The sequence below is a fragment of the Coenobita brevimanus genome, chromosome 85 (genome assembly GCF_032717465.1).
Source record: "Coenobita brevimanus isolate Jiangsu-jjx chromosome 85, ASM3271746v2, whole genome shotgun sequence".
NCBI lineage: Eukaryota > Metazoa > Arthropoda > Malacostraca > Decapoda > Coenobitidae > Coenobita > Coenobita brevimanus.
In genome coordinates this window covers 8,309,279-8,322,947 of record NC_137038.1, presented here as the reverse complement: position 1 = coordinate 8,322,947, position 13,669 = coordinate 8,309,279, and positions in this window count along the sequence as shown.

The window sequence follows — 13,669 nt, the reverse complement described above, 5'->3', positions numbered from 1 at the left end:
AAATAGGAAAGAAAGGAACAGAGGAAAAGAAGGGAAATAGAAGAGAAAGGGTGGGAGGAAGAAGGGAAGGAGGACAAAATGAAGAGGGGAGAAAAGGAAGGCAATAAAGAAAGGGGAAGGAAAAGTTGGAGAACAAAAGAAGGAGCAAAAAGGAGCTACGAAGAGATGGGGAGAGAGAAAACAAAAGAAGGAAAGAGAAGGGAGTGGGAAAAGAGAGAGAGAGAGAGAGAGAGAGAGAGAGGATGGGGAAAAGGGGAGTGAGGAAAGGCAAGGGGGTAGATAGAAAGGAAGGGAGAGAGATGTGAGGGAAAAGCATGCAAGAAAAGAGAAAGGAAGGAGAAAAAGGATGGAGGAAAAGAGAGGAGAAGAGAAAAGGAGGAAAAGGCAACAGGGGCAGGTATAGGGAAAAGAATGGGAGGGAAAGAGGAAGAAGAGAGGAAGAAAAATAGATGAAAGAAAGAGATGATAATAGGAAAAGAACATAAGTTTAAGAGATATGGAGAAAAACAAGGACAGAAGTGAGATAAGAAGGGATGGAAAGAAGGTGGGAGGAGGAATGGGAAAGAGGAAGTTAGAGGGGAGAGAAAGGAAAGGAAGGGAGAAAAAGAGAAAGGGAGGGAAACAGGGGGAGAGAAAGGGAGGGAAGAAGAATTAGGGAGAGGAAGAAGAAATAAGGAAAAGAGAGATGGGAAAAATGGGAGGAAGTAAGAGAGATGGGGGAGAAAAAAAAAAAGAGGATGAAAAAGTGGGGGATATCCAAGGAGAGAGGAAAGAAAAAGGGGGGGGAATAAGGAGGAAAGGAGGAGGAGGGAGAGAAAAGGAAGGGTGGTGACAAAATGAGTGAGGGAGCGAGGGTTGAAGGATAAAAAAAAAGTGAGGGTGTGAGTGAGACAGTAATGCATGGTAGGAAGAGGAGAGGTAGAGAGGAAGGAAGGTAGAGAAGGAGTTAGTGAAATAAGGAAGGGAAAGGTAAGGAGTGAAGGAAGAGAGGAAGAAATAGAGAAAGGGAAGAAGGGAGTCAAGCTGTGAATGGGCAAGAGAGGTTAGGAAGGAAGAGGAATGGTTGGGAGTGTGTGCGTAAGGGAGGGAGAAGGCAGGGGAGAGAGAGCAAGGGAGGGAGGTATAAAGTAATGGAAGGAGGAAGGGAGGGAGGGAAGTAGGTAGGGAGTGAGTGACTTAGTGAATGAATGGGTGAGTAAGATAAAGAACAAAGAGGGAGGGGGGGAAGGAGGTGAGGAGGAGAAACAGGTAAATAGTGAATGCAGTAATGAATGGTGGAAGGGAAGAAAAGAGGGAGAGAGAGAGAGAGAGAGATGAAATGAAGGGGGGAGGAAAGAGTAGGAAGAAGGAAAGAAGAAAAGGCAAGAGAGAGAAAGGAGGGAGGGAGAAAGGAGGGACAGGGAGAGAGATGAAGAGAGAAGGAATGATGGAGGGCTGTGCCACCTAAGGAGCAATGACTGGAATAAGTGAAATGAAAAGGAAGATGGGTTAATGAGTTAATATGAGAGAGAGAGAGAGAGAGAGAGAGAGAAAGAGAGAGAGAGAGAGAGAGAGAGAGAGAATTATAATGGCATCTGCAGAAAAAGATGCTGAAACAAAAAACAAGTGAACGAAAAAAAAAACTTTTTTCCCCACCCAAGGATGGTAAGAGATAAAACAGAGAAATCAAGAAAAAAGAAAGAAATTATAAACTAACCAACTTTCGGGTGATCCACAACAACAAGAAAAATACCCCCACTTGATTCGCAAGATGTAATTTTCCCAGGAAGCTCTGAATAGTCTTGATAAGGCTCAATTCATGTGATGCAGAAATTACTGTGTCTGGTGTTGACATAGCCAAATCTGATCTGCAGGTGGGGGGTGGGTGAAGGGGACTTCAGCAGGAAATATGGAAAACATGGACACCACGAGGTGTCATGTTTATAGATTAGGTATCTGGATAACATAGATAATGAATTGTGCATGAAGTATTATTTATGGTAGAGAAATAGAGAAAACAAGGAAATGTTTTACAATATGTGAAGAAATATTTATGATGTACAAATGTGGAAAACCATGGCTACCAGTTTATGTTAAGTATAATTAATGGTAGGTATTTGGAAAAAATTATTTTCAAGTTATATCTACTCCAAATTTATTGCTGTACCCACAGAGTTGGTCAAATCTAGTGTGTCTCTGATTGCTTCACTTACTCTGTCACTGTACCTTTTGAAGGATGAAATCTGACAAGTTGCAGCAGCAGAATTTCATAGGTGTGTGTGGTGTACAAGTGAGGTGTCTGAAGAATGCCTGAGAGGTGTATCCAAAGACACAGGACACATTTGAGATGTACAGGTACTTAGGAGGGTGCAGCTATCAAAAGTTTCTTTTGTCTTATATTAATGGTATACAGTAGATGTCCAAAAAGCATGGATACTAAGTTACACATACTGTGATGAAGTATTGTATAATGATGATACAAATACTGTACCTGGAACACATGCGCATAAAGATACATACATAAGAAAATAATGTGACATAAGAAATATTGCAAGTTGAAAAGAAAATTCAACCTAAGAACACTAAAAGTATTAATAATACCCAGTTCTACTGTATTCCTGCCCAATAATACCCAGTTCTACTGTATTTCTGCCCAATAATACCCAGTTCTGCTGCATTTCAGTCCTTCTGAGTTTAAGGAACAGACAGGCTATATGCATGGTGAAAAAGATATTGAAAGTCCAAAAGAAATTTCAAACTAAGAACATTACAGGTAACAGTAACATACAGCTCCTTTCCACCTTTCTAAGTATAAGGACCAAAGATTTGACTAACATAATCCAAAATATTTAAGTGTAGGTGGTTGGCCTTGAGGCCATTGTGATAGACCTATATCATCATCATCATCACCATCATTTAATCCAGTGTTGTCCCATGAGAAGCGCAGGGGCCCGGGGCTAGGCAATTTGGTCCTGACATACAAGATAAGAGTGACCAGCCTCACTCATCCCTGAGTGGCATTACGTGAGCAATAAACCTAAGCCACCCCTTAGATAGAAACTTGCACCAGCTCAATCCAACTGGAGCACCTTAATTGCCCACTAAACCACCAGGCACCATAATTTGGTTATACGGTTACCACCCAGCAGAGTAAATGGTTTCCTGATGTACAGGAAATAATTTGGCTTGTCACTCAGTGTAGAGTCACCCGTAAACAAAAGGAAGAGGAAAGAATGAAGGAAAGAACGACAGAAGAGGAAAGAAAGAAAGTGAGTGGATAGTGAGCATCCCCACCTACCACTATGAACAAAGAACTCGGTTGATTTTCACATCAATATTTCAGTAGTATCTTATTGGCCTGAGGCCATGGTAACATGACATGAACAAAAAGCTCAGGTGACTCTAAGAGTTTCACATCAGTTACTCTTGGCTGGAAACAGGTGTTTCTGATACTTAACATTTTTCATTTTGACCACTTTTGTATACAAAAGCAACACTACTGTACTATGATGTATAGTCCAATTAAAATATGCTAGTACTATATTATCATCATTATCAAAACTTTCACTCCAACTTCACTACTGCACCACCAGGCATGTATCTTACTAGTGCTGTATTGTAAATCCTAATGTAAAGCTATGTCAGTTTGATTTATTACTATGCTGCTGATGAATTAACACCTTTTCTTCAGTTAAAATTGCCTGTGATTCAACATAACAGTGATCTGAAGCAAATACAAATGCTTCTTGAGCATTTAACATCTCACTCATGAACCAGAAGTATGTCTCACTTAAAGTTTTTCACATAAAGCAGTATTTTTCCTGCAAATATCCTAGATTTTAAGTGAGGTATTGACTAATCATTTTATAGGACCAAATTCAGTATTACAATTACGTATTTAAACATCCACTCTACTGTACATAATGGCTGGTTATATGGTAAGTGATAAAAATGCAGAATCTTCTTTACCCCTAAGGATAAAGGCATGAATTTGACCTTCCTCTATTGGTGCAAAAATTTGGTGACCCTACCGCTCAGCAATTATGTTGCATGTATCCTCATACCTCTTATGTCATAAAAGGGGTGGGAAAGAGTGATATTAAAACTGGCAGTTCCTAATCTCTCCTGCTCTATATCCCAGAAAGAGGTTAAACAGTACTGTTTAATGGATCTCCATCTCAGTTGAAGTCAGGAACCTGATGATGATGGTGGTGTACTGCATATGAATCACACAACCTTTCTGTCATAACAAACTGTTCATCAGCTATCTGTTTATCTATAGCTAGATGCCATAATCCCATAAGGGGTGGCTGTTAGTTTTTGAGTTAGTGGTTTTACGGGGAGGGGCACTGACCCTCCGCCAATCTACTTGTTGATGTGTAGGGAACTCAAGTGGGTTGGTTATAGGGTTAGCACCCAGCGTTGTAAATAGCTTCCTGGCTTACAGGAAGCCATTAGGCTTGTCACTCAGTGTAAAGTCACTTGAAAAAGAAAGAAGGATGATAAAAAGTGACAGGAAAAATGGGAGAAATAGGAAGAGAGGAAGGCAGAGGCAGAAAAGGAATGATAAAGGTAAAGGAAAATGTAGGCAGCAGTTCATCTAGTGAGTGGATGATGATTGCCACCACCTACCACAATACTGTCCATCATGACATGTATTAATTCAGTCCTTGTATGGTGAAATTTTAGTTAGAATATATATTCCCATTTCACTAAAGTTGTGGTAAAGTTTTGGTAGGTGAGTGCGCTCACCATCCACTCACTCGATGTAGTGCTTCTCTCGGGTGTCTGCCCTTTCCTCTCCTCCATCCTTCTTTCCTTCCATCCTCTTCTGTCTTCCTTCTTTCCTTGTCCTTCTGCCTACGGGTGACTTTACATTCCCTCTTGTCTTTCTTTCCTTCATTCTTTCCTCTTTCTCCTGCCTGTGGGTGACTCTACACTGAGTGACAAGCCAAATGGTTTCCTGTACACCAGGAAACCATTTACTGTACTGGGTGGTAACCATATAACCAAATTTTGGCACCTGGTGGTTTAGTGGGTAATTACGGAGCTCCAATTGGATTGAGCCAGTGAAGGTTTATATCCAAGGGGTGGTTGGGGTTTGTAGCTCATGTAATGCTACTCAGGGATGAGTGAGGCTGGTCACTCTTATCTTAAATGTCAGGACCAACTAGCCTAGCCCTTGGCTCCTACGCTCCTCATGGGGCAACGTAGGATTGGATGATGGATGGATGGAATTACTAAAGTTCCTCGAACAACAACTAACATAATGAGACACATTAATTAGCAATGTTGTACAGGGGCAACCAATGGTAGACAGCACATAAAAAAAGTATCATAAAAGATCTCATAGTAATAGAATACTGCATGAATCATACAAGAGAACATTAAACTGTGTGTGTGTACTACAACACTTGAATTCCGTATTGATACTAACCATCACCCGAAGAGCTCAAATAACCCAAACAATATCCCAGTAAACTGTATTCATAAGTTTGCATTTAAAAAATACCACTATGATAAGTAATAGCAGATGGAATGCTTTGTTTATCTGATATTTAGCAGTACAGTGTACATAACAAATAATGCTGTGAATACAAGTGAGGCAAGGATTCTTAGACTACATTCAGAAACAATAAACACACTAGGAAAACCATGGATAAAGAAAAAATACAGTGAAGCTTAACAAACATTTATTGGTTGGTTTACAAACAAGGCACTGCTCATGTTCCACAAGAGAGATCACAGAAGTTACCAGGCATTCTGGTACTTCCCAGTCTGAGTTTTATTTTATTTCACTATACTATTATTTTTTTTACTCTTCTACCTACCTATTTCTTACCTTAGCTTATGCATTAGCTTATACTGACATAAGCTTGGGACACTTTCTAGCATCTCTTCCTTACCATTTTGTGTGTGCATATTCACTTGCAGCATTGCAATCTATGATGATAAAAAAAAAAAAAAAAAGGTGAAATGACATATGGTGTAATATTCAAATTGATAGATAGATAGATAGATAGATAGACGTAGATATATATATAAAAGAGGTACTACAAAAATTCCTAAACTGACAACATGAGTTATACTGCAATGTACTGTGCAAGTATTTTGATGGCTGGGCGATAATACTGTAACATGTACCATTCTTACTGTAGGTGTATCATAGGTAATAATGAAACTGTGTGTTACCACATAAACAGTCCTTTCACTTACTGCTGCACACACTTTATTCTTATGCATATTACCAATAGCCAGATACAGCCAAAACTTCGTATCACTAACAGCTGTTAACGATAACTGCTAAAACTTCAAACACTATCAATTTTATACTAAACTTCCCTAAAAAACAAATATTCTCAAACTTAAACCACCACCTAAGCCCAGACATCTTTCATAACACTATACTCATGTCCTTTACACTGAACGTGTAACATATGCCGCCTTTCAAACCATCAGCCTTTTTTTTTTTTTTTCTTCCAGATTACAGAGTAATTTGGATTACATTACTACAGTACACACAGAAAATATACACAAGATATCAGTACAGTATGCCATAAATTTACAAAAACTTAAAATGGTATCTATCATGTTATTTCACCATAGTCACTGATCTGAGCATTTAAAAACTTCTTTAGTTTGCAAAACATCAGAAGGACCTCCAGTTACGCTCTATTCTTAGCAATGTTGAAAAACCTTTTACTGGATTATAGACAAGTTAAAAGTACTGTAGATGCTTATGATTGCCAAGGATGAGTTTAATCTGGATAATATTATATTTCTGAAGATTGGAAAAGTTGGACATGGGAGTTAGTTTTTTTCTATCTATGCAATCCTTATTTTGACGAACAATGAAGTACACATACACTATTACATTTTGAGATCTATAAACTTTAGCTAGCAAGCTTATTTATGCAACTTAAGGGAAACATGTCAAAGTGAAAGGGTTAAGTGCTATATTACTGAACTTTAGTGATGAGGATGGCAAAAGCCCAATTTTTCATCATTACTGAAATACAGAGAACACTGAAAAAATTAAACAAAGTTAGACCTTTCCAATGAACTGCTAATTGTGTTATGTAATTTGGACTGAAGGCTAACCATTTCCTTTCTTCACATTTTTTTTTTTTCAGAACTGACTGTCATAAATTAAAAGACTGCCTAAATCTTTGTACACTCAGCTTTAAAAATACAACCATTAATATTCTGATGTAGACAGATAAAACAGGGAATTTTGTAAAGGAGCTGGAAAGTACAATGACTTCGGGAAATGAGAAGGCTGCTGCTATGAAGGTATAGTAATCCATGTAATACCCAGGTGCCCAATTTCTGGACACCCCAATTCCCGGACATTTTGGGCCCGGGCCTTCGGAACCCCCAAGTGGCCAAAAAATGTATATATATATATATATATATATATATACAGTCTGGTTAGTACAGTACTTGGATGGGTGACCACCTGGGAACACCAGATGCTGTTGGCATCCCTACGTCAAGTGGGGTTGGTGGAGGATTAGTGCCCCTCCCTGTAAAACAATTAACTCTAAGCCCTTGGCCACCCCGTTTGGGATATATGGTGTCTGGCAATGAATGAAAATGAAAATATATAAAATCCGACAGTTTTTTGAACCGTTCTTTGAACTTGGCGCATGGTGCCAAACAGTTGTGTTTTCGCAAATAGCTGTGGCCCTCTGCTTCCTCCTCTCCCCGGTTCCTTCCTAACTACCATCGTCACTAGACACTTATCACAATGGCTGCCGCACGTGCTCCATTTGGTGGATAAACAATGAATAAACTGCAATACCTCGCCACTAGACCACATAAGAATTTACAGTGTTGTGCAGTGTTAAGAAATTAGAATTCAGAGTGCAAAGGCTTAAGTGCAGAGTGCAAACTGGCATGTTGCACCTGGCATGGCGCAAGTAAGAACAGAATGTGCAGTGTTAAACCATTATAATTCACATTGCAAAGGATTAAGTGCAGCACAACACTGGATTACTGTATGTGCTTCACGGGCATGTTCACCACTGCCAGAGCCTTAGAGGAGGCAGGTTAATCTTTGAAATGGCCATGGACGTATTGTAGGTACCCTGTACACTGCTAAATATTTTCCATACTCACTTCTAATTCCTCATTCTCTGGTTCCTTTTCATTTATTTCATGCTTTCTGTCCCTTTTTTGTGGAAATAGGGTCTTAAATAGGTGTTATGCATGTCCTGCAGGGAGTTACGAAGGTGGTTTTCTGAGTTAGGCAGCATTAGGGTCCATAAGTACCTGTCTATCTATCTATCTATCTATTGCCAGACGCCTCAATCCCGTACAGGGTGGCCACAAACAAATCGCCACCACATCGCCCTGTCCCCCGCCATTTCACTGCCCTGCTACCAACTCACACCCCCCTCTCTCATATACCTCTCCACCCCATCCCTCCATCTCATCCTCAGCCTCCCTCTCCCTCTCCCCCCCTCCACCTCACTCACATACTTTCTTTGTCAGTCTCTCACTCTCCATCCTCTCCACATGGCCAAACCACCTCAGTGTGTTCCTCCTAATGCTTCCTATCACATCCACATCCACACCACAACGCTCCTTTATATCCTTATTCGTCAGCCTGTCTCCATGTAACTCCACAGGCTCCTCTTAAATAACTCATTTCCACTGCTCTCACTCTTGACTTGCGTCCTTCCGACAACGTCCAAGCTCCACTTCCATACGTTAAGAGTTGGTATCACAATACTGTCATGTAGTAACTTTTTCACTTCCATGCTCACTTCCTTGTTTCTTATCACTGCTTTCAAGGAACCAGAAACCTTTCTTCTCTGTTGTACCCTTTCAAGCACTGCACCCTCCAAACTTCCATCCTTACTCATCACACTACCCAAATACTTAAACATACTCACATTTTCCATTTCCTCACCATCCAGCCTCATTGTACATTCACTGACTTCACCTCTCTCAAAGACCAACACTTTACTCTTCCCTGCATTCACCTTTAGATTCCGTTTCTTACACACTCTCCCAAACCTGTCCAGGAGGAATTTTCCCAATTCCCAGAGAAACCCAATTTCTGGGCATGCCTTTGGCTCTATTACATCGGTTATTGAAGGGATTACTGTACTAATAAATACAAATAAATGAGAATATACTGTATTGTATAGTGCTTGCAAAAAGATTGTATGAATGAGTGTTACAGTTCTTTCAACTCAACTTGGCCCCCTGAATCTGGTGATATGCTTTCTCCTTCATACTTAACATTCCTGGATATCTTATTCTCCTTTTACTGAATTTCAAACTAGGAGGGTTTGATATCACTTAACACCTCTGCTGGTAAAGATCCTTCCTAAGCTGAATAAAAAAAAATGTCAAGAAGAAGCAAGAATAAAGTAACAAAATATGATGTGGACTGATGAGACTAAAATATGGATGTTGCTGAAACATGAAAACCTCACTACACTGGACACCTTAAGCACACTCAATCCAATATTAACTAAAAAAGTCTGCTTTAACCAATGCTTACCTGTACTGCTTTTACCTTTGTGAGGCTATTCAGCTTTACTAAAAATAACATACACTTATTTTTGCACTACAATAGTTACTGCTAGGATAGAGTTATGTACTTGATCTCACCCTAACTGCCCACTCATTACAATAATCAAGTTTCTATAAGTCCCACTTAAAATTCAATGCAGCAGTGCAAACATGAACTACAGTACATATACATTACTTTGTAACTTATTTTGATTTTGTATTTCTACTGTACACAGTTCTGACTTCATAATACAGCATTGTACTTATATTTTACTAACATTTCTACAGTTACCCACTGCCATATATATTAGCATTCAATCACTATGAGAATACAAATGAAACAAAAACAATAATACACTATCCATTCAATCTTACATTGCCTCATCATGAGCACAGGGACCTGGGGCAAGGCTACTCAACCTAGACATTTCAGGCAAAAATAACCAGCTGCTTTCCAGTGACGTGCACTATGTAAGCAACAAAATCCAATCGTTTTTAGGATTTAAACCCTTATGGGGCACATATGGCTAAAGTGCTTGAGCCCAATAGTTCACCAAGCATCAAGGTATCTGAGAACATTTTTAAAAAATGTCATAATGATGATACTGACAATTCAGGTATAGTACAATATTTTATCTATGACAATACAAGGGAACAACAAACAACAGAGGACATGTTACAGATTGTCACTGGCTCCATTGCTTGCACTGGTCAGGATTTTTTTTTTTCCTATTTAATCTGAGGATCAGGAACCAAGGACATTATTTGTTTCTAGTACCAATTCATTATATGTTCCAAAAAAGCTTGATGCACAATACGTTTATATTGATATAAAAAAACTACTGTGGTACATCAAGAACACTGATCAAACTTGATGCTGCTTACAGCAACAGATGCACCACGTAACTCTTCCTCTCTTAACAATATCTAGCAATGGATTACTGTTTATAACTACTGATCCTAATGCATCCAATTTTGTTAAACGATAAAAATGCAGAAAAAACTGCACTTTTCACTCATCTTTAACCTGCTTTCTTTCTTTGACTGATGGTGCAATAAAAAAAAGCTAGGACCATAATAAAAAAAAATTACTTTCTTGCATCTGGAAATAAGACATTATGAACACCTCTGTAGCTTGACATGCTGCTTTGACAACCAACTGAAATACAGTAACTTCAGGCCATTTTGTTGCAACAAATAGCAATTTTGTAAACCAGAGGATCTCTTAAGCCTATTATGGGCACAACAGGCCTATCTTACAATTCACTGGTCCAGTCATGCAGAGCTGAACAATACATATAAAAGAGGGGAGGGATGTGTACATCAACATACTGTTTTTTAAAGGTCAAAACATAAAAGGAAACAGCATTCAGTACACAGGCAGTGTTGCTGCTCATAAAGATACAGTAATATGTGCACTACCAATGTGTTCTATGATGGGATGCTTCAAGCTACCAAATGAAGCACAGTACAGTGGGCTCACACAGTACGTGTGATCACAGTGCGCAAATCACATAGTACATGAGTGACCAAAAATAATAATCATAAAACTCTGAATGGACGAGTTTAGCCCACAATACGCGAGGCAGAGGCAAGGAGTGGCCCAAAACTGCTATTTTCCCAGACTACACGACCCCTTGCCCCCCCCCCCCCGCATGATGTGCCCATTGTGACGTTAGAGGCTCGTGGAGAAGGTGCTCCAGAGGAGTCTACAGTAAGATCTTGTCAATAACAACTTCAACAATAACGAGAAGTTAGAACAGATACCCAGTTTGTAAAATAGCACTTCTTGGATTCACTTGAATAACGGTTATTTCGCGAATGCCAAGTTTTTATACTGCAAATATGTCCGTAGCAAGATAAGGAATGAAACAGACAAACAAGAAGAGATGAAGGAAATTGCTGAAAATGTGAGCAGTAGCAAGGATGACATGGAGGCTCCTCCCCTCACCACCTCCCCTGACTCGCCTGCTGCCATCCCCTCCACCTCCACAGCCCCACCTAACTCACTTGCTCCATCTGGCATACCTGCAACCCCCACCATAATGAATGCTGCTGCATTTCTTCGTCAAAGCCTAGAATAATACAACATTGGCAACCGTTAAACATGCCAGTGTGGTGGGGACACTCATGACTCTAAGTGTGTTGTTGCGCCTCAGAACTCCTGTTATTTAAGTCCATCAGGCCTGTCGTCTACTATTTTTATGGTGACTGACCATATTTTTGTTATTATAGCTATATCTGTCGTATATGTTTTAAAATTTTTCCCTTTATTATATCTCTAAGGTTAAAAAAATATCAAGGGTTATGGGGGTCCCACCAATATGTTAATTTTTCCATAAGATTATGTATTCACAGTACGCGAAATCGCAGTGCGAGAGGTCATGGACCGCCCATCCATTTACACACTGTGCAAACCCATTATACTCTATCACTTAAAAACATAAAAAATGTTTTTATGTTTCTTGTGGCCATTACCTTAAAAAAACTGGCTCTTACTTTTTTTTTTTTTTTTTTCTAAATATGACTGACACTTTCTTACGTGACACTACAATCATACTAGAAGTCCATGCCCACAAATAAAAATATAAACCAAGAAAATACAATCTTTTGACTACAGTATGAAGTTACTGAATGTTATTCAACTTTCCCAGAAAATTATATACAAGTCAATTACATCAAAACAATGGATGTGCTTACATACAGTATTTATGTATAATGAATTATATCTGATGATTAATCATTTACGTTAACCTCCTTGAATGACAATGAGTGCACGACAGGCCAAAAGATAACAGAATCACTTTTCAGGAAGTGAAGGTCCTCCATTCTTACAAGGCAAAACATTATCATACCATTATCCTGTCAAAATATAAGTACAGTGGTAAAAAAAAAAATTATATTAACCTTACATTAATATATGCTTGCACACTTAACACAAGCCACCATTATGTACCAATCTTTACATGCAAAACCAATAATGCATCTGGGAATGTTATGTTACAATTATTGTACTTTTAATCTCTTCAATCTCAGTGACACTCTTTAAGTTCGGTCTTGCTACTACCAAATGATTCAGTCAATTTAGTCAATATAGGAAAGTTTACCATATTACAGGGTTCATTATATCTGTCTCTAACCCCTCCCATGTTACAGTAGTAGAGACTGATTACTGAAAAATGTATGTAGAGTGCAGGGAATGGATAGGATAAGAAATACTGTAATGTGATTTATGACAAGAAGGCTGTGGACAACAGAGCTGAAGACAGCATGCTTACACATAGATGGTATGGTCATTTGGAGTAAATGAGTCTAAATAAGATGGTGAAAAGATTATCTGTGAGTAAGTGTGCAAGTAGTGAGGAAGTTTGATAGGTTGAAAATAAGGTGGACACATACGGTAAAAGAACATGTGAGAAAACAAGGTAAGGAGGATAATGAATTGACAAGGGAGGAAAATAGTTGGATAAAGCGTGTGTGACAGGGCCCATGACAAAGGGTGGCTTTATTTATTTATTTATTTATTTATTTTTTATTATTATTTTTTTTACAACACACATCAGAATGATACTGATAGGTATTATGAAGCCCATGTGTGTGGAAGGTTATGTTTGCAAGGTGCTGTCAGGACTCCAAGGGCTTGAATGGTGCATGAGTCAGTGTGTGCCCATTTCCTTGGGTATGCTGAGGCTTAGTTCTCCTAATATGGTTTTACTTTTTTCTTCCTTTCTGGAGCCTACTTTACCATATCTGAGAGTGAGAAAAGAGACTGGGATGATGATGACGATGATGATGACTAACCTCTTCAGTCTGAGAAATTACTTCCACGCAGAAAAAAATAATCACGATATGGCAAGAATAAAGGTAAAAGATTTGCCCAGGCTTACTGCAGTAATACTATAACCAAAGACAATACTATCTCAAACTGCTCCATATACGAACTCACATTATATACATAGGGCTGTTTCTGTCATTTTTGCAACACTTACTTAACCTGTGCAGGTTTATATCCAAGGATTGGTTGTGGTTTATTGCTCACATAATGCCACTCAGGGATGAATGAGGCTGGTTACTCTCATCTTAAATGTTGGGACCAACTTGCCTAGCCCGAGGTTCCTACGCTTCTCATGGGGCGACACAGGATTGAATGATGGATGGATGG